The 26,983-nt window shown below is 37.4% G+C and overlaps 1 protein-coding gene and 1 pseudogene across 7 annotated transcripts in view; one reads left to right on the top strand and one right to left on the bottom strand.

The window, feature by feature from the left end:
- Window positions 1-26,983, bottom strand: part of Limch1 (LIM and calponin homology domains 1) — a 329,430-nt gene that overhangs the window by 255,655 nt on the left and 46,792 nt on the right. The window lies entirely within an intron of this gene.
- Window positions 21,554-22,375, top strand: LOC101699566 (dynactin subunit 6 pseudogene; annotated as a pseudogene).

The following is a 26,983-nucleotide window of genomic DNA, read 5'->3' as shown; positions in this document are numbered from 1 at the left end:
GGATTCATCCCAGGGATGCAGGGATGGTTCAATATACGAAAATCAATCAATGTAATACACTATATCAATAGAGCCAAGGACAAAAACCATATGATTATCTCCATAGATGCAGAAAAAGCATTTGACAAAATCCAACATGCATTTATGATAAAAACCCTACAAAAATTTGGAATAGATGGTCTCTACCTCAAACTGATAGAAGCCATCTATGAAAAACCAACAGCCAATATCACACTAAATGGTCAAAAACTGAAATCCTTCACACTCAAATCAGGAACAAGACAAGGAGGTCCACTATCACCACTCTTGTTCAATATAGTTCTGGAAACTTTAGCCATAGCAATTAGACAAGAGAAAGAAATAAAAGGAATAAAGATAGGAAATGAAGAAGTCAAATTGTCATTATTTGCAGATGACATGATACTCTATATAGAAGACCCCAAGAACTCCACCAAAAGTCTTCTACACTTAATAACAAAATTCAGTCAAGTAGCTGGTTACAAGGTCAACACACAAAAATCAATAGCTTTCCTCTACACCAATGACAGACTCACTGAAAGAGAAATAGGGCAAATAATTCCTTTCACAATAGCATCCAAAAAACTGAAATACCTAGGAATCATCCTAACAAAAGAAATCAAAGACCTCTTCTCTGAAAACTATGGCACTCTGAAAAGAGAGATTGAAGATGATATCAGAAAATGGACAGACATCCCCTGCTCCCAGTTAGGAAGGATTAATAGAGTGAAAATGGCCATACTTCCAAAACTGCTATATAGATTTAATGCAATTCCAATTGAGATCCCAGCAGCATACCTCATAGAACTCGAGAAAACAATCCAAAAATTCATTTGGAATAAGAAGAGACCCAGAATAGCAAAAGCAATTCTAGGTAACAGAGACATGGCAGGGGGTATCACAATCCCCAACCTGCAACTCTACTACAAAGCTACTGTGATAAAAACAGCATGGTACTGGCAAAGAAACAGACTTGAGGACCAGTGGAACAGATTAGAAGATGCAGAAACAACCCCAGACACACTCAGCCATCTCATCTTTGACAAAGGGGCCAAACACCCTCACTGGAGGAAAGATAGCCTCTTTAATAAATGGTGCTGGAAAAATTGGGCTTCAACTTGCCAAAGATTAAAACTAGACCTATATCTCTCACCATGCACTAAACTAAAATCAAAATGGATTAAAGATCTAAATATTAAAATAGAAACTCTGAACCAGTTGGAACAGAGGTTAGGTAGAACCCTTGAAGACATTGGTGTAGGAAAAGATTTTATGAACAAAACCTCAGTTGCCTGTGAACTAGCACAAACAATCAACAAATGGGATCTCTTCTTATTAAAAAGCTTCTGCACAGCAAGAGAAACCACCAGCAGTGTGAAGAGACAACCCACAATGTGGGAAAAAATCTTCACCTGCTCTTCCTCAGACAAAGGTCTACTATCTCGAATCTATAAAGAACTTAAAAAGATCAGATCTCCCAAATTTAAAGACCCAATCCAAAAATGGGCATCTGAAATGAACAGACATTTCTCAGACAAAGAAGTAGAAATAGCAAATAAATACATGAAAAAATGTTCAACGTCAGTGGTCATTCGAGAGATGCAAATGAAAACAACGCTGAGATTTCACTTCACTCCAGAAAGAATGGCTGCTATCATGAAATCAACCAATAACAAATGCTGGCGGGGCTGTGGGGAAAGAGGAACCCTGCTCCACTGCTGGTGGGAGTGTAGACTGGTGCAACCACTGTGGAAATCAGTATGGAGATACCTCAAAGAACTAGGACTGGAAATCCCATTTGACCCCGCTATTCCACTGCTGGGGTCTTCCCCAAAGAATTAAAAGAATCATACCACAGTGATATATGTGCACCCATGTTCATAGCAGCACAGTTTGTAATAGCAAAAACTTGGAAACAGCCCAAATGCCCATCAACTGGTGACTGGATAAAGAAAATGTGGTTTTTTAATAAAATGGAGTACTACTCAGCCATAAAAAATGAGAAATTAGAGACATTTATAGCTAAGTGGATGCACATTGAGGCAATACTCTTAAGTGAAATAAATAGGACACAGATGTGCAAATACCAAATAGTTTCTCTGGTGTGAGAAACTGAAAGTGTAAATAAGGACTAAATGTATAATAGGTCATGTGAAATAGGAAGAAAAGGGGCAAAGGGGAAGGAAGTGGGAGGGCTAAGGGAAAGGCTAGAAGGGAATGGGATTAATATGAGAAAATGGAAAAATAGGAACAAAATCTTTGTAAAGAGGGAGGACTAGAGGGGTTGAAGGGAGGGCTGGGCAAAGGTGAAAAACAAGAACCAAGAGAGACTATGTAAAGGTGCAAATTTCCAATGATGAATGTCATTTTATTGTATACCTAAAATGTACTAATGATTAGAATGAATAATTGATAATGTAAAATAGGAAGAAAAGGTCCAAAGGGGTAGGGTTAGTGGGAGGCACAGGAGAAAGGAAAGAAGGGAAAGGAAAACATGATGAGAAATGGAAAAAATGGAAATAAAGTCTTTGTAAATAGGGCAGGGTGGAGGGCTTGAAGGGAGGGCTAGGAATGGGGAAAAAATAAGAACCAAGATGCATTATATAATGGTACAATTCCCAATGAGAAATGTAATTGTGTTGTATACCTACAATGTACCAATAAAAGAATTTAATACAAAAAAATAAAAAAATAAAAAATAGAAATACTAACTTATTTAATCACAATAACATGGAACAGGAACTATTATTGTCCCCATTATACACATTTAGCACAACGAGGTTAAGTGACTGGCTTAAGGTCCACAGCAAGTAAGAGGCAGAGGACTGAAAACAAAGAAAAATGGCCTCAGTCAAAGTTCATATTATCACCACTCCATAAACTCTCGCTACTGGTGCATACTCTTCTCTCCCAAAGATTAGAAAGTTCACACTCCTCCCCCGCCCCCTTAGGAGGTCACTTTTGAGAATCTCAATTGCAGAACAGTCTAACCGTTGAGCTGTTGAGAACACCCAAGGAAACTGCTTATTATTCCCCAGCACACATTCTAGAGAATGTTTTTTTCCGAATTACTGAGTACATGAAGAAGAAAAGGAACCAGTAAACTATTCCTTTTTTATCCAACTGGACTTGCCATTTGGTAGGCAAACAAGGGGAGGGAACAAAACCAAGGACTAGACAATGTGGTATGAGTTAGATAAAGCAAAACTTGCTCTGAATTCATCAGGAATGATTGATTGAAACCTAACTAGTGAACTCATTTGTTTGTGCAATCTAAAGAAGGAAGGAGTCCTGTTTTGGTAAGATAACCTTAAGCCTGGCTTCTGTTTTATTTTTCTTAAGTATTTTTGTAATTTGGGGTTTGCATGAGCAGGAGGGCAAAGGTCTCCTGGCAAGAGTTCCTTTGTCAAAATCCAGAAAAACAAATAATCAACAGTAATGCTTTGGAACAGGCCACAGCTGCCCTGCTTTCAAACATGTTACCTTCCACTTCTTTAAGGAAATGAGCACACAAAGCCTTCCAGAATCCTCTGACCCAGGGGAGATCATTGCACAGGACCAACTAATTTCTTGCCTAAGACAGAGAGAGGGCAGTAGGGTAGGAGGGAGGAAATGGCCAAGCAGACTGATAAACACAAAGCTGCCCATTCTCTTGAACCCAGGCAGAAGGCAAACAAACACCATCATTTGTAAGCTTGAAGACAAACTTTATGTGGCACTTAAGCACACATATTATATGGCCTGCCTTTGAGTCAGAAGAAATGCATAGTTCATACAAGTAGACTCTAGATAGTTTGGGATAGAAAGAGGAAGGGGCAAGTTGAACTAGGTGTTATTTTATGTACCAAGAGCACAAATGAATCTATTTCTTACTTAACCTGTAATAATTATTTTAGATGAAAGGAAAACCAACATCAATTCCTCAATAGCTGTGAACTATAAACATAATGGTCCAGATTTTTCCACTAATTTCAACAAGGCAGCAGAAGTTTGTTTACAAAGATCTGTCAAACTATACTCCGGAACAGGGTGTCTCTTTTAAGCAATAATGTTTCCGTGCCAATCCAAAGTCTAAAAGGGAGAGCCCCTGGTAGGAAATGACAATGCTGGGTGGAAACAAATGCTGTACAGACTGGGCTGTTTAGCTGCACTCAGAGAACAATCCTTTCCAATCCTTCCTCAAGTACAGAAGAAACTAATATGCAGAGACTCTTCAAAGGACTGAGTTATGTGAATTGCTCTAAACATATCAGCTTCCTAATGTAAAATTGCCAAGCTAACATTACAGTTCATAAATTTCACTAAACTCTCCTATGAAACATCTACACTATTATAGACATCTATAACTATTATAAAGAAGAATGCAACAAAATAACTTATATACATGCCATGAAAAGAACTAAAAATTACGTGGACTCTTACAGGAATCTTTTCACTCTGTCGGATTTCACAGATAGCAGCCCCAGTTTTAGATCAAAACCATTCATGTGCATATAAAAGTTCTTTAAAACAGCAGCACCTCAGACATCCACCGCCTAGCTGCCCAGCAACCCAAGTTCTCCGGAACAGCCATGAAAGTAGAAGTTTAGGTGTCTGGATATGTGAGCAGAATCCAAAACAGAAAAGTCTCCAGCCCAAAGGGTGAGGAAAAAGCAGTGTGTTAGGCAGTTCCTTCAGAGACTGGCAACTGAGTGTCCACGGCAACACCCACAGACACCCAGTCAGTAGGGAAAAAGAACTAAAAGTATACTGCCGGTTAAGAGGTGGCAGGCAGCAGAGACAGCAGGCAACAGAAATAAAGATGAGGTAGTACAAGAACAATCCCCTGAGAGTACAGAAAAGCAAGAGTAGAAACCACAACCACAGTAAGAGGAATAGGCAAGAAACAATCCATGGGATCAAGATCTTTCCTGGATATGAACCCATCAGAAGTCATTTTCTCTGTGTTAAAACAAGGAAACTATTCTTTACAGTTTGTTTCACACTAAAAAGTCTTTCCAAATGTCCAGAAGAAAAACAGATATGCTCTTCTCAATTTAGGAATCCATTTTACCAGGCAATGAACAATGTCACATCTTTTGAGCACAAATAGAGGAGCAGGAGCAGGGCAGTGAATGAGACATTTGGTGGCCAAGAGGAATATTTTTACAATTGAGAGACACAGTTAATCAGGATCTAACACAGACACCCAGAGGGAAGGCCAAGGATGAATTTTCCTCTGATTTCCTCTTTCTGGAAATATAAGAAGTACAGATTTCCTGCAGGAAGCAGAAGATTAGTAATGATATCAACAGCTACCCTCTCTGGCCCACAGAAATCCAGTTTTTTAAAGGCAGAACAGACAACAACTAGCAGTAGCATATGCAAGAAGTAGTTTCAATAAGCTAGCATTCCAAATTCCCAAAAACTCAGAAAACCGAAAGTCTGTTAAGTTTGTTGAAAACTTAGTGGCAAAACCTGACCAGAAGCTATGTACTATCTTTATTTATCCAGTGCAGATATTCATAAGCTTCATTATCAAAAATATCAATGTGTCTGAATATTGAGCATGCTTTTTAGAGTCACTACATAATATATGTTGTGTGTGCTCTGTATCAACTTTTCTAAATCTGAAAAATTCTGAAATATGAAATGTATTTGGCCTTAAGAGTTTCAAATAAGATTACTTCAAGAAGCAAATAAGAATATAGGAAAAACAGCTTTTAGCTTTCACCTGGGTTCTGTAATTCAGCTAAACACACACACACACACACACACACACACACACACACACACACACACACACCCTAGTCCTGGGGACTGAACCAGGGCCTCAAACATACTAGGTAAGTAATGGTAGGTAGGCACTCTACCACTGGGTGACATCCCCTGCCCTTTTAAAAATGCTTTTTAATTTTGAGATAGGGTCTCAATAAGTTGTCTTAGGAGTTGAGGGCTGGCCTCAACCACCTAAGTAGCTAAGATTACAGGCATGCACCACCATACCTGGCTTCACCTGACATTTTAAAAGCACCCACTATTAATCTGGTACTAGGCTATGTACTGGTATATACATTTCCCAAAGGTCTCAGTTTGATTTTTGTCTTACACGTAAAAGAAGGTCAAGAATGTAAGTGCTTAAATCATGAACAGAGTTTTGTGTCCACAGAAAGAGACCATAAGAGGCATGAGGGAAAGACAAGACCCTGTGTCGTATGTTTACTAGTTAGTGCAAATAGTTTTTAAAAAGTTCAGAAGGTATCTGAGTTAATTTACCAAAATGAGAGGAACATGATCACATATTCAGAGACTGGATTTTCAGAAGATTTAAGGTCAATTTAAAATATAAGCAAAATAAGATACCATGAAAGTTAACAGTCAGTATCCCAGCTACAATGGGTTACACCACATTGTATCAGCTAGAAAAGAAATGGCTGCCTTTTATATGGCTAATAGAAAAGCTTTTGGACAAAGTACAAACATCACATTCCAGGACATTTGGTACTTCCAGTCAGGAGGCTGCCTCAGGCATACTACTGATAATATTTGGTCCTAAATGGTTGACGAAAATCTGAAGCTTTGTCTAGGTTTTGCTGTTGCAGAGAAGTGCTTGACTTTAATGTTCCCCAGCCCAAAACCCCAGGCAGACACCACTGCCTTCCTGTGTCCACAGCTGTCCTGAGGCCAACTGGGAAATTACAGCAAGTTGGTCTGGGCACTCTCACTACTCCCGCCTTGGTGGACACTCCTTCCTTCCCCATTAGGGAGTGCATAAACTACCCTACCCGGTCCTCTGCATCTCCCAAGGGGCCACTGCCAGGGCTTCCCACCTCCCTCCACTTCAAATCAGTAAGCCAGTCAGAGCTCCAGGGCATGTGCTTTTTAGCCTAAGGCAGCATACTTGTGTTTAATGCAAAGCATTTTTTTTTGCTCATTTGAAAAATTCATTTTAGCAGCCTCTTTGATCATGTTGATGCATAGTCTTCTCCCTCCAGACTTCATGAAATTCAAATCTTTCTGTTTGTTGATGGCCATAGTCAAAACCAAAAGGATTTCCCCTCAGCGATATCCCTACAAAAGAAAAGTTAGAGCTTCAAACCAGTTCATAAATTTGCTCTTTACTACTCCATATCCTACAGAAGGTGTCTGGTGTCGATTTTCATCGAGCATCCCATAATCCTCACCTCCACCATAGGGAATTCTCTTGCTTCACTGAAGCTGCTGCTGAGTAACAGAACTCCATGTGACCACTCCCCATCCACTGGAGCTATGTGACACTGTTTGCTTTTTAACCCCAATTTGATTATTAACCATTTTCTTTTTGCTTTTCTTTACCTTTAGATCAATTTCTTTTCTTTTTCTTCCCATCTGGTACTGAGGATTGAACTCATGGAACAGCAAGTGACATCCCCAGCTCTCTTTTGAATTTTAATTTTGAGACAAGATCTTCTTAAATTGTTCAGTCTGGACTCAAACTTGTGATTCTCCTGCCTCAGCCTCCTGAATAGCTGAGATTATAGGTAAGTACCACTTTGCCCAGCTAAAACTTCTTTCTACCTATGGAAGAAAAAAGCACTGAGCAAGGAAGAGTGGGGTGCCCCTTTAATAATAGCTACTGAGGAGGCTAAGGTGGTAGGATAAGTTCAAGGCCAGCCTGGGGAATTTAGGGAGATCCTGCCTCAAAATAAAAATAAAAGGGCCAGGGATTTAGCTCAGTGGTTCTGCCACAGGCCTCGCAAGCACTAGGTCCCGAGTTTGATCCCCGGTACCAATAAATAAATAAATAAATAAATAAATAAATAAATAAATAAAGAGACATAGCTCAGTGGTAGAGTGCTTGCCTGGCATGCACAAGGTCCTGTGTTCAGTCTCCAGCACACACAATAAATGAGTTATGTCTCCATTTTTTAAAAGTTTTAATTAAAAATTTTTAACCTTAGAGTTAATTTAAAAGAAGATGTCTGCCCATGTTCAGACAACTTCTGAAGAAAAGTTTCAATATACTTGAACCACCAAGAACTACCTATAGCCTCACTTCAGAAGGGACAAGGCTCATGGTGATGTCTACATTGCTAGTTCATCTTATTAATCATATCTTTTATAGTTTTGGACTATAAAAAATTCATTTAACTTTAGCACTGGAAATACCATTTTCAGTCTTATAAAAGACTGAAACAGAAGCAGATATGAAAAGACCACATACTAAAAATATCAAACATCATTGAGTCATTTCAAATTAACTGCTAGGTACCTCATTTTCCCCTTATGTAAAGCAAAGTTTAACAGTAACACTACTATGAACACTGCTGTATTACTAGGCTCTTAAACATCTTTATAAACTACTTTCTGGGTTTATGTTTTAAAGTCATAACCAAAAACTAAGAGAAAAAAAATAGATTACTTAGCTTCAAACTAAGAGAATTCTGTCCAAATCCCAACTCTGCAAATCTGCTCATTCAAGCCAGAACTGCGACTTCTTGGGCCTGTTTCTTCCTTTAGAAAATCTTGGCTCAAGTGCAGGCACTACTGTAAGGGGCACAAACATATTAATCCTCACAGCACTCCCACTAGGTGGGTACTCTGATCCCCACTTTAGTATGAGGAACCTAGGCATAAAGTAGATAAAGATGTTACCAAGGGACTCAATTAGTGGTAGAACTCAGAGGGAGCCACTGGCGGTCTAGCATCAGATTATCAACAGCCCTTAAGCACTGTGCCACATCACTTGGGGATATCATTCATGGCTAGCCCCAGCAACCTTCAGGGTTGCTATAAGGTTCAAAGATCCAGATCAAGGGGTAAATGCTGTACATACATGAACATTCATTATTGCCATGTTCTTAGAGTAAACCTTGAATGCAGTTTTTTTTAATGAAATCTAAAATAATTACCAACCAGTAAGAATAAATCCAAATTGGCCCAAGTACAGCATTCTTGCAATGAAAAATTTCTATCCTCTTAGCCCTTGGCAGCCACAACCTAACACCTGCCAGGAAATCTTCCCAGGCCAAAGCCGTCTCCTCCATGCTCCATGGTGCAGAACTTGGGAATTTCTGTGTGGAACCTGCCAGGCATGCGCACATCTCAGAGACGCCTCCTGAGACACAAACATTGGCCCTGCCCCAAAGCTTGCTGCATTTCACCTCCTTTGGGAGGAAGAACTTGTTGAGTAAACCTGAGGTAAGGTTCATACAATGAAGTCCTATGTACAAATCACACATCAAATACCAAATTCCAGTGAACCCCTGAAATAAAGTTGGAAAATAATGGAATATAATTTACTCCACTGGTAATCTCCAGAGGCAGCCTATATTCTGGCTTCATCTTGTTTTGTCCTACACCCTAAATCCAAAGCATGGCTCTAGCATATCTTTTATTCTGGCCTCCACAGCCAGCAGGTTTTTATAGAGGTGATTTGATGAATACTTCAACTCACATAAAAAATTGGGGGTGGATTTTTAAAGCCCTACTCTCATTATTTAAGAGTGCACTGAAGCACTCTTCTGGGCATAGGTGCATGTTACCTCTGTTAATCCCAGCCAGCCTATGAGGGAAGTATTATCATCCACCCTACATCTGCCATTTCCACATGGGAAAGCAGAAGCTCCCAGGACTGGCTAAATGTATCTCCCATAGTTTCTTGTCATTCAGGCCCCAGCCAAATGATCTCTTCCTGTTCCACAAAGATGCTTCTCAGGTCAACCACCTGCAGGCAGCCCCCTTCTCTAGCACTCTATCTTGTTTAGTATATGATTTATAATTTATTTGTTATCTGACTTTCCTCAGTACAGTGCCACTTTCATAAGAGTGAGGGAACTTGCCTGTTTGGTCCAAAGTTGTATCCTCATGGCTAATAACAACACTGTCAAAGAATGGCATTTAAGTATGTAGGAAAAGGGAGACCCCACCTGCTGAGGGCATCAAACTGTCAACACCTACTTAGCTCTATAACGTGGTTCCCCTCACCAGCGAGCTGCAGAGGTGACTACCAAACCACTGTTCTGATAGAGGATAACACCAACACCCTAAAGAAGAGGTGCATCCAGAAGAGTAGGCTGAGACAGGGAGAAATAATGGATGAGCTGGCAGCACCAGCCCCAAGAAAAACCCACAGCAGGTATAAACTAAAAACAAACAAACAGTATGTAGTTTCACCTTGACAGTGACTCTTCACAGTCGCATAGAGTTGAAAAAGAAATCCAGAGAAGACCTGCCATATTGCCAGAGAAAGTTTGATCAGGCACCATTTTGGAAAAGGGCTGATTGTGTGGGACTTAGTCACAGAACACCTGTACTATGGCTTCACTCTAGGATTAAAGTATTGCACTACCACAGAGACCTGGTAAGAGTCAGCCATGGGAGACAGATGGGGAGAGGATGAGGGACAGATACAGATCTCCTGAGATTTCCTTAAAAGTTCAAGCTTAGGGTAGGAAAAACATGGAGCTTGCATTCAGTGGTGAAAGGCCAGGTTCCAGCAGTCCTGGAGCTGAAGGTGATGGCATTGAGTCCAACAGTCCCACTGACCCCTCACCCAGCTGCCTACATCCAGAAGAGACCAGAATCTGATTGCTTCACTGTATAACAATGTGAGAGGGGAAGCATCTCAGCTTGGACAGTTACCATGGTCAGGGTTTACAGACAGGGAGACCTCTTGAGAAGAGGAGTCATCTCACATATCTACAACCACGCATTTGGAAATATAGAGGAATTTTTTTTCTCCTCGTTTTGTGGCAAGTGATTGGGGAGAGGAGTTTTCTCTATTTCCTTTTTCCATTATTATTATTACTATTATTATTATTATCATCTTATTTATGTATTTGGTTTGGGTCCTCTTATTTCTCTTTTTTTCCTTCTCCTCTCCTCTCTCCTCTCATCTCCTTTCTTTTCTTCTCTTCTTCTCTCCTCTTCTCTTCTCCCCCATCACCTTTCTATTAACTTGTTACCATATTATTTTTCCCTCTTTTCCTTTAGTTTACACTTTCTTATTTCTCCTCTTGTTGGTTTTTTCTGTTAATCTAACACTACTAATTTCCTTTTACTTCTTAATATGATCCTTTATTTCACTTTTATTACCTTCTTCTCTTTTTCCATTGCTTAATTTTTCAAATTATACTGTTTTCATGCCCTCCCATGCCCCAAAACTTCTATGCTTGGTTTGTCTTAGTGTTTATACTATAACCATAGATCTCTTTTTATGGTTAAGGGTGATACATTATTAATTCTCAGGATTTGTAAATATCCAGTTTGTATTTGCTGCTATTGTTCTTGCTGATTTTACTACTATAGCCAAGGTGACAAAGCTGTTACTATTGACTGGTATTCTTGGTATGCCAACATATGGATTGCCTGGGAGTCATAAACAATACTGCAGCCCATTCCTAAAGAACTGGGTACTGAGCCAAATATGCTGCAACTTTCTCTCCCAAATAAATGGAGGTGAATATATCATGGGAAAGAGGCAAAGGCCAATAGTTAGCTGTGCCCAGAGGATAGCTCTGAAAAGTAGACATTAACTAAAGAGGTCTCCATACTAGCAACAAAATTACCCACTATAATCAACCCTCAAACCTCAGTACAAAAACAAACGAAAAACAGAAACATGAGAAGACAAGCCAACAAAAGGCCTCCAAAAACTCCCAACTACCCCAAAGCCAATCCTGGCGTATCAAGGGGGAGGAAATTAAAAGCCACACAGATGAAACATCTGAAAGGTAACATGGAGATAACAAAGCAGATCAGTAAGATACTTGGTGACTAAACAGATAATGATCCTAATGAAACAAATTATCAGTGAGTCTACAGAAGACACTAATTAAAAAAGAAAACTACTGGAGCTAAGAAAAGAGATGCAAAGTATGCATTTCAGTATGGTAAAGAACTGGAGTCTATAAAAAAGTTCCAAACAGAAATCCAGGAGCTTAAAAGTTCTACTGAAAGTATGGGCAGCAGAAGTGACAAATGAGAAGAGACTGTCAGATCTAGAAGATAGGGGTATGGTTGTTGATCAAATAATGAAAAATCTTAAACTTTAAAAACAAAAAGAGAACACAAAAAAATGGATCCAACATCTGCTAGATGATGCAAAGAAGACTAATATAAAATTAATTGGAATTAGTGAAAAAATCAGAAGGCAACAAAAAGGACATAAAAAAACCTGTTCACAGAAGTAATACCAGAAAACTTTCCAAACATGGAAAGCAATTTAACATACAAATAAGTAAGGCTTATAGAACTCAAAATAGCCATGATCATAAAAGAACTACTTCACAATACATCATAGTTAAAATACTTGAACCTAAACAAAAAAAGAATCTTAAAGTTGTTAGAAAAAAAGCAATGATTCATTTCTAAAGGAAAACCCATCAGAATTTCAGAAGACTTCTCAACACAAACCTTGAAAGGAAAGAGAGCTTGGACTGCAGTGTTCAAGCCCTGAAACAAAACACCTTCCAACCCAGATTGATATATCCTGGAAAATTATCTTCCAAAATTGATGGAGGAATAAGACATTTCCATGATAAAGAAAGGCTGAAGAAATTCATTACCATCAAACCAGTACTCAAAAAAATTCTCAAAGATATTCTAGAAAGAAACAATGATGCTAATAACCACCAAAAGAGCCAATAGCATGAATGCATCATGTATGGGGAAGCAATTAAGTATAAAGAAAATCAGCAGCAGGAAAATAATACAATAACAGGAATAAATCAATACCTATCAGTTATAATTATCAATATGAAATGTCTCAATTCACCAATCAAAAGATACAGATTAGCAAAATGGATCAAGAAACAAAATCCAATGATATGCTGTGTACAAGAAACATATTTAACCCTTAACCTAAAAAACAATTTGTAGACTAAAAATCAAAGGATGCAAAACAATATTCCATGCAATGGGAGCCCAAAAGCAAGCAGACGTAGCTATCCTATTTTCAGACAAAGTGAACTTTAAGCCAAAGTGGATCAGAAAAAGAAAAAAAAACCCACACTGCATATTGGTTAAGGAAATTATTATAAAGACAAGATAACAATTATAAACATATACATATCAAACATTGATGGGCTCAGCTTCATAAAATAAACCCAAAGGACATAAAAGATCAGACAAACAACAATACAGTTATAGTAGGCAAACTCAATAACCCACTATGACAAATAGATCAAATAAACAAAAAAAAACAGCAAATATCAAAGATGAACCAAATCTTCAAAGAATATATATATATAATGTTCCACCCAACAACAACAGAATATACATTCTTTTCAGCACCACATGGAACTTACTCCAAAATAGACCACATATTACTAATAAAGCATGCTTAAGCAAATGCAAAGGAAACAAAATTTAGGGCCAGAGATTTAACTCAATGGTTCTGCACCTGCCTTGCAAGTGCAAGGTCCTGAGTTCAATCCCGAGTACCAGAAAGAAAAAAAAGTAAAGTTGAAAAGAAGCAAAATTTTACCATGTATAAGATCATAGTGCAATGAAACTAGAAATCAGTACAAAAAGGAACCACAGAAATTATGCAAATAGATGGAAATTAAACAATGCACTCTTGAATAATCAATGAATCATAGAAGGAATGAAGGAAGAAATAAGACAGCTCCTAGAATTAAATGATAATGCCAGTACAACATATCAGAACTTATGGGACACAATGAAAGCAATCCTAAAAGGGAGGTTTATTGCTGTGAATGCCCATATCAGAAAAACGGAGAGAGTCCAAATAAATAACATACTGATGCACCTCAGAACCCTAGAGAAACATGAAAAATCCAAATCCAGAGATAGTGCAAGAAAGGAAATTATTTATAAAGATCAGACCAGAAATCAATAAAATGCAGACAAAAAATACAAAGACTCAATGAATCAAAGAGGTGGATCCTTGAAAAAATAAAATGACAAACACCAATCTTACAAGAAAAAAGGAAAGAAGAGACACAAATTAACACAATTAGAAATGAAAAAAGTGAAATCACAACCAGTGCCACTGAAATTGAGATGATTAGCAACTATTTCACACACTTTTATAAAAATAAACTGGATAACTTGGAATAAATAGAGAGATTCTTAGATACATATGAATTACGAACACTGAACCAAAAAGACTTTAAAATCCTGAATAATCCAATAACAGGCAATAAAACTGAAACAGTAATTTTAAAAAACTTACCAACTAAGACAAGCCTAATGGATAGACTCACTGATGAGGGAGATCTAATCCCAATATTCCTCAAACTCTTTAATGAAATTGAAATGGAAGGAGTACTTCCAAAGTCATACCTGGTAGCTCCTGGTAGCATTACCCTGATTCCAAAATCAGACAAGGATCCAGCCAAAAACAGAACTACAGGTCAATCTCTCTAAGGAACATAGACACAAAACCCCTCAACAAGATAATGGCAAACAGAATGCAACAAAAAATCAAAAAAGATCATACTCTATGATCAAGTAGGCTTCATCCTAGGGATGCAAGGATGATTCAATGTACCTAAACCAATAAATATAATCTGTTATATGGCAGAAGCAAAGACAAAAGTCATACAATCATATCAATAGACAGGGGAAAAGCCTTTGACAAAAATCCAACATCCATGCATGATAAAATTCCTGAAGAAAACAGATATAGAAGGTTCTTATCTCAATCTGATAAAAGCCATTTATGACAAACCTACTGCTAACATCATATTAAATAGGGAAAAAAACTGAAAAGCTTTCCCTCTAAAATCAGAAACTAGACCAGGATATTCATTATCGCCACTCATTTTCAACAAAGCCCTTTCAATATTAGCAAGAGAAATCAGGCAAGAAAAAGAAATAAAAGGGATACATTGAGGAAAGGATGAAGTCAAGGTATCATTATTTGCAGATTACATGATCCTCTACTTACAAGACCCAAAAAGAAATTCTACAAAAAACTCCTAGATTTAATAACCAATTTCATCAATATAGCAGCATACAAAATTAACACATAAAATTCAGTACCATTCCTATATACTAATAATGACTCATTAAAAAAGAATTAGGAAAACAATACCATTCACAACAGCATTGAGAAAAACTAATATTTAGGAATTCACTTAACCAAGGAAGTGAAAGACTTTTACAACAAATATTACATTACTCTGAAAAAGGAGATGGAAGAGGACATCAGAAAATTGAAAGACAGCCCAGCCCAAAGGAAGGGGCTTCTGGGCCACCATCCATCCTGCAGCACTAAGCCCAGAGGAAGGGGCTTCTGAGCCACTGTCCCACTGCTCCCAGCTCAGAGGAGGTGAGCCACACGGGGGCCAACAGCACACACCCCTCTCCCCCAGGTAGAAATGAGAAGACACATAAGCAAGTCTCAAAACCAGACTTCCAGGTCACCTACAGCAATCCCAAAGGGAAATGAGATGGAACACTCTGATATTCAACCACCTGGACCCACTGAACAGGCAACAAAAGAAGATCTGGAAAAAATGAAATCAGAAATAATTTCTCAGATAACAGCAGAGATTGTGCTTGTAGTGCAAGACATGATTAATAAATCTAGACAAGAGCTGAGGAACATCATGGAATCCCAACATGGGAAACAAATGGAATCCATAAAACAGATGCAAATAGATTTCCAGGAGATGAAAAACTCCATTGAAAGTCTACAGTGCAGAATGAGTGAATGTGAGGACAGAATTTCAGATATAGAAGATGAGATTGCAATTAATGACCAGGAAAAGAAAAATTGATTCAAAATTGTAAGGGACCACAAGAAATCAATCCAGCAGCTGCTAGATGATGTGAAGAAAAATAACATAAGACTGATTGGAGACAAAGAAGAAACAGGAGAAAGTGCAAATAACATAAAAAAAAACTGTTCACAGAAGTAATGGCAGAAAACTTCTCAAGCAGGGGAAAAGAGCTTGACATACAGATAAGTGAGGCATATAGGACTCCAAATAGCCTTGATCTAAAAAAATCTACACATAGGCATATAATTGTTAAGATTCCAGAAACACAACAGAAGAACAAAATTCTCCAAGCAGTCAGAGAAAAGAAACAAATCACATACAAAGGAAAGCCCATCAGAATCACAGCAGACTTCTCAACACAAACCATCAAGGCAAGAAGAGCTTGGACTGACATATTCCAAGCCCTAAAAGAAAACAGCCTCCAACCCAGATTGATGTACCCTGCAAAACTATCTTTCAAAATTGATGGAGAAATAAGATGCTTTCATGACAAAGGGCACCTTAGGAACACTTCATGAATACCAAACCAGAAAAAAATTTTAGACAATATCCTGGGAACAGACAATGAAGATCACAAGCCCAGGAAGCACAGCAGAATGAACTCATTGGGCATGATAAGAAATTACATGTAAAGGGGGGGAACCCAACAAAAAGAAAAAGTCATGACAATGATAAGTCAATATGTTTCATTTATAACCATCAATGTTAATGGTCTCAATTCACCAATCAAAAGAAATAGACTGGCAGAATGGGTCAAAAAGCAAAATCCAACAATATCCTGCATACAAAAAACACATTTAATTCAAAAAGAAACTCATAGACTGAAAGTTAAAGGGTGGAAAACAATACTCCATGTAACAAGAACCCCAAAAAAAGCAGGAGTAGCTATCCTCTTTGCAGATCAAGTAGATTTCAAACCAACACTGATTAAGAGAGACAAAGAAGGACACTACATCCTTGTAAAGGGAACAATACAACAGGAAGAGATTGCAATCATAAATATCTATGCACCAAACACTAGTGCACCCAACTATATAAAACAACTACTAATGGACATGAAAAGTCATAAATGCACTAATACCCCACTGTCATGAATAGATAGATCAACTAGACAAAAAATAAATCATGAAATACTAGAACTCAAACTACTGAACAAATGAACTGAACAGATGTTTACAGAGTGTTCCACCCCACAAAATCAGAATACACATTCTTCTCAGCTGCACATGGGTCGTTCTCCAAAATAGACCACATACTCCCACATAGAACATGTTTAAGTAAGTGCAAAGGAATTGAAGTTATCCTCTGTATATTATCAGACCATAGTGCAATGAAATTGGAGATCCACAGCAAAAGAAACTGGAAAAATTTCATGAACACGTGGAAATTGAACAACATACTTCTGAATAACCAATGGGTCACAGAGGAAATTAAAGAAGAAATCAGACAGTTCCTTCAATTAAATGACAATGACAATATAACATATCGGAATCTATGGGACACAATGAAAGCAGTCATATGAGGGAAATTCATAGCAGTGAATATGCATATTAGGAAAACAGAATGAGCCCATTTAAACAACCTGATGCTGAATCTCAAGCTTCTAGAAAAAGAAGAGCAGGACAAACCCAAAGCTCATATAAGGAAGGAAATTACAAAGATCAGAGGAAAACTCAATGCAATGGAGACTAAGAGAATGATACAAAAAATCAATGAAGCCAAGAGTTGGTTCTTCAAAAGAATCAACAAAATTGACAAACCTTTAGCCAACCTTATCAGAAAAAGGAAAGAAAAGGCCTAAGTCCATGCGAGTAGGAATGAAAAGGGTGAAATTACAACAGACCCAGGAGAAATTAGGAGGATCATCAACACCTATTTCCAGAATCTATACTCCAATAAGATAGAAAACACAGAAGAAATGGACAGATTCCTAGATACATATGAATTACCAAAGTTGAACGAAGAAGACCTAAAAATTCTAAACAACCCACTATCAACCAATGAAATTGAAAATGTAATTAATAACTTATCAACTAAGAAAAGCCTGGGTCCTGATGGTTTGTTTCACTGCTGAATTCTACAAGACATTGAGAGGGGAACTACTGCCACTCCTGTTTGAACTCTTCAATGAAATTGAAAGGGAAGCAATACTCCCAAATTCATTCCTGGAAGCAAGCATCACCTTGATCCCCAAAGCAGAAAACGACCCAACCAAAAAAGAGAACTATAGACCAATTCACTAATGAACAGAGATGCAAAAATCCATAATAAGATACTGGCAAATAGAATGCAGAAGATCATCAAGAAGATAACAGATCCTGATCAAGTGGGATTCATCCCAGGGATGCAGGAATGGTCTAACATACGCAAATCAATCAATGTAATACACTATATCAATAGAGCCAAGGACAAAAACCATATGATTATCTCCATAGATGCAGAAAAAGCATTTGACAAAATCCAACATGCATTTATGATAAAAACCCTACAAAAAATTGGAATAGATGGTCTCTACCTCAAACTGATAGAAGACATCTATGAAAAACCAACAGACAGTATCCTACTAAATGGTCAAAAACTGAAATCCTTCACACTCAAATCAGGAACAAGACAAGGATGTCCACTGTCACCACTCTTCTTCAATATAGTTTTGGAAACATTAGCCATAGCAATTAGACAAGAGAAAGAAATAAAAGGAATAAAGATAGGAAATGAAGAAGTCAAATTGTCATTATTTGTAGATGACATGATACTCTATATAGAAGACCCCAAGAATTCCACCAAAAGTCTTCTAGACTAAATAACAAAATTCAGTCAAGGAGCTGGATACAAGGTCACCACACAAAAATCAATAGCTTTCCTCTAAACGAACAACAGACTCACTGAGAGAGAAACAGGGCAAATAATTCCTTTCACAATAGCATCCAAAAAACTGAAATACTTAGGAATCAACTTAATGAAAGAAATCAAAGACCTCTTCTCTGAAAACTATGGCACTCTGAAAAGAGAGATTGAAGATGATATCAGAAAATAGACAGACATCCTCTACTCCTGGGTAGGAAGGATCAATATAGTGAAAATGGCCATACTTCCAAAACTGCTATATAGATTCAATTCAATTCCAATTGAGATCCTAGCAGTATACTTCACAGACCTTGAGAAAACAATTCAAAAATTCATTTGGAACAAGAAGAGAACTAGAATAGCAAAAGCAATTCTAGGTAACCCAGACATGGCAAGTGGTAACACAATCCCCAACTTGAAACTCTACTACAAAGCGACTGTGATAAAACAGCATGGTACTGGCAAAGAATCAGACCTGAGGACCAGTGGAACAGATTAGAAGATGCAGAAACAATGCCAGACAAACTCAGCCATCTCATCATTGATGAAGGAGCCAACACCCTCACTGGAGGAAAGATAGCCTCTTTAATAAATGGTGCTGGAAAAATTGGGTTTGAACTTGCCAAAGATTAAAACTAGAACTATATCTCTCACCATTCACTAAACTAAAATCGAAATGGATTAAAGATCTAAATATTATAATAGAAACACTGAACTGGCTAGAACAGAGGTTAGGGAGAACTCTTGAAGACACTGGTGTAGGAAAAGATTTTATGAACAAAACCTCAGTTGCCCGTGAACTAGCACAAACAAGCAACAAGTGGGATCTCTTCTTATTACAGAGCTTCTGCACAGCAAGAGAAACCACCAGGAGTGTGAAGAGGCAACCCACAATGTGGGAAAAAAATCTTCACCTGCTCTTCCTCAGACAAAGGTCTACTATCTCGAATCTATAAAGAACTTAAAAAGATCAGATCTCCCAAATTTAAAGACCCAATCTGAAAATGGGCATCTGAAATGAGCAGACATTTCTCAGACAAAGAAGTAGAAATAGCAAATAAATACATGAAAAAATGTTCAACATCACTGGTCATTTGAGAGATGCAAATGAAAACAACACTCAGATTCCACCTCACTCCAGAAAGAATGGCTGCTATCATGAAATCAACCAATAACAATCCTGGCAGGGCTGTAGGGAAAGAGGAACCCTGCTCCACTGCTGGTGGGAGTGCAGACTGGTGCAACCACTGTGGAAATCAGTATGGAGATACCTCAAAGAACTAGGACTGGAAGTCCCATTTGACCCAGCTCTTCCCCTGCTGGGTATCTTCCCCAAAGAATTAAAAGAATCATATCACAGCGATATATGTGCACCTATGTTTATAGTGGCACAGTTTGTAATAGCTAAAACTTGGAAACAGCCCAAATGCCCATCAACTGGAGAATGGATAAAGAAAATGTGGGGTATTTTTTATAAAATGGAGTATTACTCAGCCATAAAAAATGAGAAATTAGAGACATTTATAGCTAAATGGATGCACATTGAGGCGATATTCTTTTTTTTTTTTTTTTGGTACCGAGGATCGAACTCGGGTCCTTGCACTTGTGCAGCAGGTGCAAAACCACTTAGCTAAATCCCAAGCCCCGGAGGTGATATTTTTAAGTGAAATAAATAGGACACACATGTATAAATACCGAATAGTTTCTCTAGTGTGAGAAACTGAAAGTGTAAATAAGGACTAAAAGGTATAATAGATAATGTGAAATAGGAAGAAAAGGGGCAAAGGGGAAGGGGAAGTGGGAAGGATAGGGGAAAGGAAAGAAGGGAATGGAATTAATGTGAGAAAATGAAAAAATGGAAACAAAGTCTTTGTATATAGGGAGGGATGGAGTTGTTGAAGGGAGGGCAGGGGAAGAGTGAAAAATAAGAACCAAGAGAGACTATGTAAAGGTGCAAATTTCCAATGATGAATGTCATTATATTGTATACCTAAAATGTACCAACGATTAGAATGAATAATTGATAATGCAAAATAGGAAGAAAAGGTCCAAAAGGGTAGGGGTAGTGGGAGGGGCAGGGGAAAGGAAAGGCGGGAAAGGAAAAATTATGAGAAATGGAAAAAATGGAAACAAAGTCTTTGCAAATAGGGAAGGGTGGAAGGTGTGAAGAGAGGGCTAGGAATGGGGAAAAAATAAGAACCAAGATGCATCATGTAAAGGTACAAGTTCCTAATGAGAAATGTAAATGTGTTGTATGCCTAAAATGTACCAATAAAAGAATTTTTTTAAAAAAACAGAAATTAAAAGAAATCCCTGTTGCTGGATAAGCAGAACCAATATAATCAAAATGGCAATACTTCCAAAACTGACATATAGATTTAACACAATCCCAATCAAAATACCAACAGCACTCCTCACAGATAGACCTCGAAAAGCAAAAGTAATCCTGGGTTTAAAAAAAAAAAAGCAAATTAAAAGTCATCCCAGATTTGAAATTATATTACAAAGCTATAGTAATATAATCAACATGGTCCTGGTACAAATACAGACATGTGCCCCAATAGAACAGAATAGAGGAAGCAGAAATAACCCCAGGACCTTCAGCTATTTGATCTTTGACAAAGGATCCAAAAACATACACTGAATAAAAGATAGCCTCTTTAATAAATGGTGCTAGGAAAACTAAATATCCACACGCAAAAGATTGGGTCAAGACCCATACACATTGTCATGTACTAAACTAAAATCAAAATGGATCAAAAATCTAAATGTTAAAACAGAAACACTAAAGGGGCTGGAAGATAAAATAGGTAAAACTCTTGAAGACATAGGCATGGCAAGGATTTTCTGAACAGAAACCTAACAGCACAAGAAATAATACCAAGAATCAACAAATGGGGTCATGTCAAATCTAAAAGCTTCTGCACAGCAAAGAAAAGAACCTAGAAAGTGAAGAGACAACCGACAGAATGGGGAAAAACTTGTCATCTATTGCTCCGAGGACTATTATCTAGACTACATAAAGTACTCAAAAAATTAGAACCCCCAATCTAAAAGACCCAATCAAAAGGAGGGCAACCAAAATTAGCAGACACTTTACAGAAGAAGAAATACAAATGGCCAATGAATACATGAAAAAATGTTCTAATGCTAGCCATTAGAGAAATGCAAATTAATACTACACTGAGATACCATCTTACTCCAGAAGAAATCACGAATTGGAGGGTAGGGTCGTATCATGGTGGAAAAGACTCAAAGGAGTGTGAAGATTTCTCCTGGAGCATTTTTATGTGTAGAAGGTGAAATCAGAGGAGATGTAACTATATGACCTAGGACAGTGATCCACCACAAAGCATGAATTATCACTGAAACTGGGCCAGTAGCGATTGGTGAAGGTAACCCAGCAGAAGAATGGGCCATGATCATAAATGCTCACCCAGAAAATATCACCCCTGACACTGAAGATTCCCAAACCTATGATCATTGGCACCAATAATGTGTTTGAAGTTGGCTGTTATTCCCAAGCTGTGAAAATAGGAGGTAATGTGACTGAATCAAAAGCATATATAGGCAAAAACGTAACACTGACAAGTGGTTGCATCATTGGGACTTAATGTGACCTAAACATTTTTGAAGTTATCCCTGAGAATACAGTGATCTCTGGTGCAGACTGACTTCATAGGGTGCAGACTGAGCGACCACAGCCCCAGACACTACAGTTGGATTTTTTGATGAAAATCGTACCAAATCACCACCACCTAAAGAACAGAAAAGGAAGTTCAACTCCAGCTAAGAACTGAGAGGAGTGTGTGACATCAAGGTAATGTCTTGTCTTTGATTGCTGTCTTTTGAAAGGGCCACAGTATGCACTTAGCAGATCACAGAATACATGTTGACTTTTTTGTAAAATTAAGTTAGAGAAAAAAGTAATAGTCTGAGTTCAATCCCCAGTACCAAAAAAAAAAAAAAGTAATAGATTTTCATTGTAACAGTCCTTTATAATTTATATAAAATGTATTATTTTCCTATATCTTTGCTTCTTTTCTGGTAACTTAGATTTGGATTTTTTGTTATGTAAGGTGTCAGTGACAAATTTGTTATGTGAAGGAATACCGGTGATAAGAGAGAATATATTGTAATGTATTTATATTCTAGCTATACTAAATAGAGTTGCTGGTGACAGGGGAAAAAGGAAATCAAATAATAACAAATGCTAGTGAGGCTCCAGAGAAAAAGGAACCCTTCTACATTGTCGGTGGGAATGTAAACTAGTACAGTCACCATGGAAGTCTGTATGGAGATTCCTCAAAAAGCTAAAAATAGGAATTCCATTTGATCCAGCTATTCCCCTTCTAGGAATCTTCCCAAAACAGTTAAAGTCATTATTGTGATACATGCATACTCAGGTTTATAGAAGCACAATTTACAATAGCTAAATCTTGGAAACAGCCTACATGCCTATCAACAGATGGATAAAGAAAATTTGTACACAATGGGCACTACTCTGCCACAAAGAAGGATAAATTTAAAGCATTCATAGGAAAATGGATGTACCTTGAGACTATAGTATTAAGTGAAATAAATCAGACATACAAGCTTAAATGTCAAGTGGTCTCTCTTATATGAGAAAAACAAGACCTGGAGGGAGGGGAGGGAAAGAGGAGGGAAAAAGAAAATTGAAAGAATAAAAGTGGAAATAGAGCTTTTGCAAATGGGAAGGAGACCAAGAGTTGCAAAGAGCAGGGAGGGATGGGAGGTGTAGAAGATGAAAAAAGAATTAAGATGTGTTATGTACATGTACCAAATCCCCACAATAAATGTAATCATTATCTACTGCAAAAATGTACTAATAAAAAAAATTGTGTTCCTCTTTCTATGCCATCCATACTTTCTACTTCATCTGTAACCTGGAGAAAATGCCATCTAAAATTGATAGAAATGTTACAAGTATTGAACAAGGTATTTGTTAAGTACCTAGAACTGGGCCTAGCACATAACAATCAATAACTATTACTTAATAATACATGCATGTAGCACCAACTGCTTTGGAAATGCCCTAGTGACAGAATTTCAGTTGCTTCCAAGTCTCTCTATTATAAACTACACCACAATGCATATTATAGCTTGGTTTTCCAATACTGTTATTATCCTGACTAGTTTTAAAAATTATTTTCTATTGCCTGGCATGTTGAAGTTTACAGGAAATATGCACACTTGTTCAGTTAAGTTTGCTCAATTATTTATGAGACAAATTAAATGTTACATTCATTTTAGAGACAAAGAAATCACAGGGTTTGAAAGAGTGAATAAATTGCCCAAGACCACTCAGGAAGTAAACCAAAACCCATGCTTTGACTCTAGTCATGGAATCGTTCAACAAATCTTTACTCTGTAGTCAGTGTTAGGCTGTATGCTGAGCACTGGGGATATAAAGATACATAAAATATATTCATAGAATTCACAGTCTAGCAAGTAAGCAACTAATATTTTAAAATACGATGTACCTACATAAAGTATTAAGCATAATAAGGGGCATGTGCACAAGTAGCAATACCAGACATGTGCACAAAAGAAACAATGATGCGCTGGAGTCACAGCAGTGTCACAAAGCTGGTGATGATTTTAAGGTCTGTCCTCCAAAGCTGAACACAGAATTGGGGGGCAGGGGGTCAGACTTCTGCCTCCTAGTCCTATTCTTTTTCTCCTGCAGCATGCTGCTTCAAAAACTCACTGAATTTAGATTATTTGTTTTGTGCCAGCATGGAAATTATATATATACATTGTCACCACTAAATTTCTCTTCAAGTAGAAGGAGCAAAAGAGGGGATGGAAACTTTGAAGAAGATTTCATTGTAACTAGATGTTTTAAAAAATTAGTATCATGTCATTTCCCAATAATTCACCTTCAGGACTTACTATGTCATTCTGCGTGTCATTGTAGAGAGAAAATGGGCAAAATAAATATATTCTACAATATCAACGTTAATAACAACTACAGACATTAAAACATCTGAATATTTAGCACAGTATAATGATGCAGGATGTTACGGGTAGTACCTTTATTATTTGTTTCTATTATTATTATTATTATTATTAATTGTAGCTGGTATTTTTTGAGCACTCACAATTGCCAGGCTAAAGCCTTTGCCTGCATCATCTCATTAACTGTCACAAAATCACTATAAAACAGGTATTGTATTATGTTATTCTCATTGTATATATGGGGGAGATGAAGTGAAGAGAGATTTGTCATCTCATAAGGGGCAAGGCCACAACTCAAGATGAGGTCTGATTCCAACGTCCATGTTCCTAATTGCTCTATTATGTTGACTTTCTACTTTATCAATAACATTTATTTTTAGATAATATGCATGCAATATGTGTTCAATATTCTTTAACAGCATTGAACTATTTTATTTTTTATGTATTGAGAACAACTTGTAAGACTTCAGTTGCTGTATAGCGCAAGTTTATAAAACTTGTAGGTGACAACTGAATTTGCAATTGGCACCTGGTACTGCATTTCATAGTCCTGAAATTAGACAATCTGGACCAACATCAAACAAAGGCTTCTGCAATGATTCGTTGACAAGCAACATAATGCATAATTTTACACCAGACTCCAGGTCTGACATAACTTATGTACATAACAAAAATGGCAATCGCCCAGTATCTGACATATGGATTTATGCTCTCAACTGTGGCCAAGTCAGGCGAATTAGCCTGGAGTATCTAAACATCTGACTCTAATCACTACACTGAAGATACAGGCAGGCATTAGGGGCTGATAAGTATATTTCACTGAGGTGAGAAGGTGGGAGAAAAACAGTTTTTAAGAGGAGAAATTGGGTAAGATTTTGTGAGATTCTGACAGCCATCCTAGTTTTTATATCATTCTATTATTTATATTTATATATTCTATTATTTATATTATTTTTATATTATTCTATTATTTATATTGTTCTACACACACCCTATTCCTGCTTCCCCCATCCTGTTAATATGACTAATAGGGAATTATTTAGTTTTTTATTCATCCCTGAATATTTGGGGGAATAAATTATGATAAATCTGTAATCTAATCTTTTCTCATATAAACATAAAGAACTGAAGTTTAAACTAAATATATTTATTACTCTCTGATGATATTTTCCATCCTACCAGGAAGGAGGGAGGCATGGCCCCATCCCTACTGCCTTTAGGGTCTGCGACAAAACCCTGCACCAGCTGCCCCTGTTATATTAATCCTCAGTCATCAATCTCCTCCCTCAAACAGTTCCTTTTTATAAACCACAGGAACCTCTGCTAGTCTTTTGTTTTTACACTTATTTATCTTCCACCTACTTGAGGTCAGCTTTCCATTATATGGAACTGATCTGGATATTAACCATTCTACAACACACACACACACACACACACACACACACACACAACCACAGTAAATAAATATAGCCACTAGAAAGAAAGGTGTAAAGGTGTAAGATGTTAATGTCTTGCCATTTCTTCCAATGTATATGCTACATTATTGGTATTTTCTTGTTTTGTTTGGTTGGTTGGTTGGTTTTTTAAATTTTTTTAAAGTATTGGGCCAGGGATTAAGCTCAGTGGTTCTGCCACTTGCCTCACAAATGCAAGGTCCTGAGTTCAATCCCTGGTACCCCCCAAAAAATTTTTTAAAGTATAGTTTATCAGTACATGTTTGCCAAGTATAATGATTACACTTATCACGGAGTATTTGTACGTGTACCTAACACATCTTAATTTTTTTGTCACCTTTCTCTTCATCACTCCATACTCCTTCCAACTCTGGAGCCCCTTCTCATTTGAAAGACTCTATTTTCTTTTCTAAAAAGTTAAATTATACCCCAGGCATGGTGGTGTACACTGGGAATGGTAGCACATGAGAGATATCATCTTAAGTTTGAGACTGCCTGAGATGCATAGCAAGTTCAAGACCATCCTGGACTACATAGTAAGAACCTGTCTCTTAAAAAAATGTTAAATTGTAGGGCCAGGGCTGTAGTTTAGTGGAAAAGAACTTGCCTAGTGTGCAATCCCCAGCACAGAAAAAAAAGTGTAAATGACATCTTCATGTCTCTACAAGACTTCAAAGTATTTCGCCAGATGGTTACCTTTCCTGGAAGTTACTTTATACTATACAAAACCTTTGCTTTTCCCCCCTAACTTTAAAGTCTGTGTACTGCATTTAATAAATGATTCTCTATAAGGTTTTATAAGACCAAGTGGGCTCACACACACACACACACACACACACACCAACAACAACAAATAGTTCATCATCTATTAAACACTATCCTAATATATCATGGTACTAAAATATAATGCAAAAAACCTTTTCCCTTTCCCAATGCATATGACTTTCCTCTACCCATGCATACTATATAAAT

The sequence above is a fragment of the Heterocephalus glaber genome, unplaced genomic scaffold (assembly GCF_053883595.1).
Source record: "Heterocephalus glaber isolate CG9 unplaced genomic scaffold, H.glaber_assembly_v1.0 deba00001509, whole genome shotgun sequence".
Taxonomy (NCBI): domain Eukaryota; kingdom Metazoa; phylum Chordata; class Mammalia; order Rodentia; family Bathyergidae; genus Heterocephalus; species Heterocephalus glaber.
Note: the sequence above shows the minus strand (reverse complement) of the source record. Positions and strands in the feature narration are given on the sequence as shown.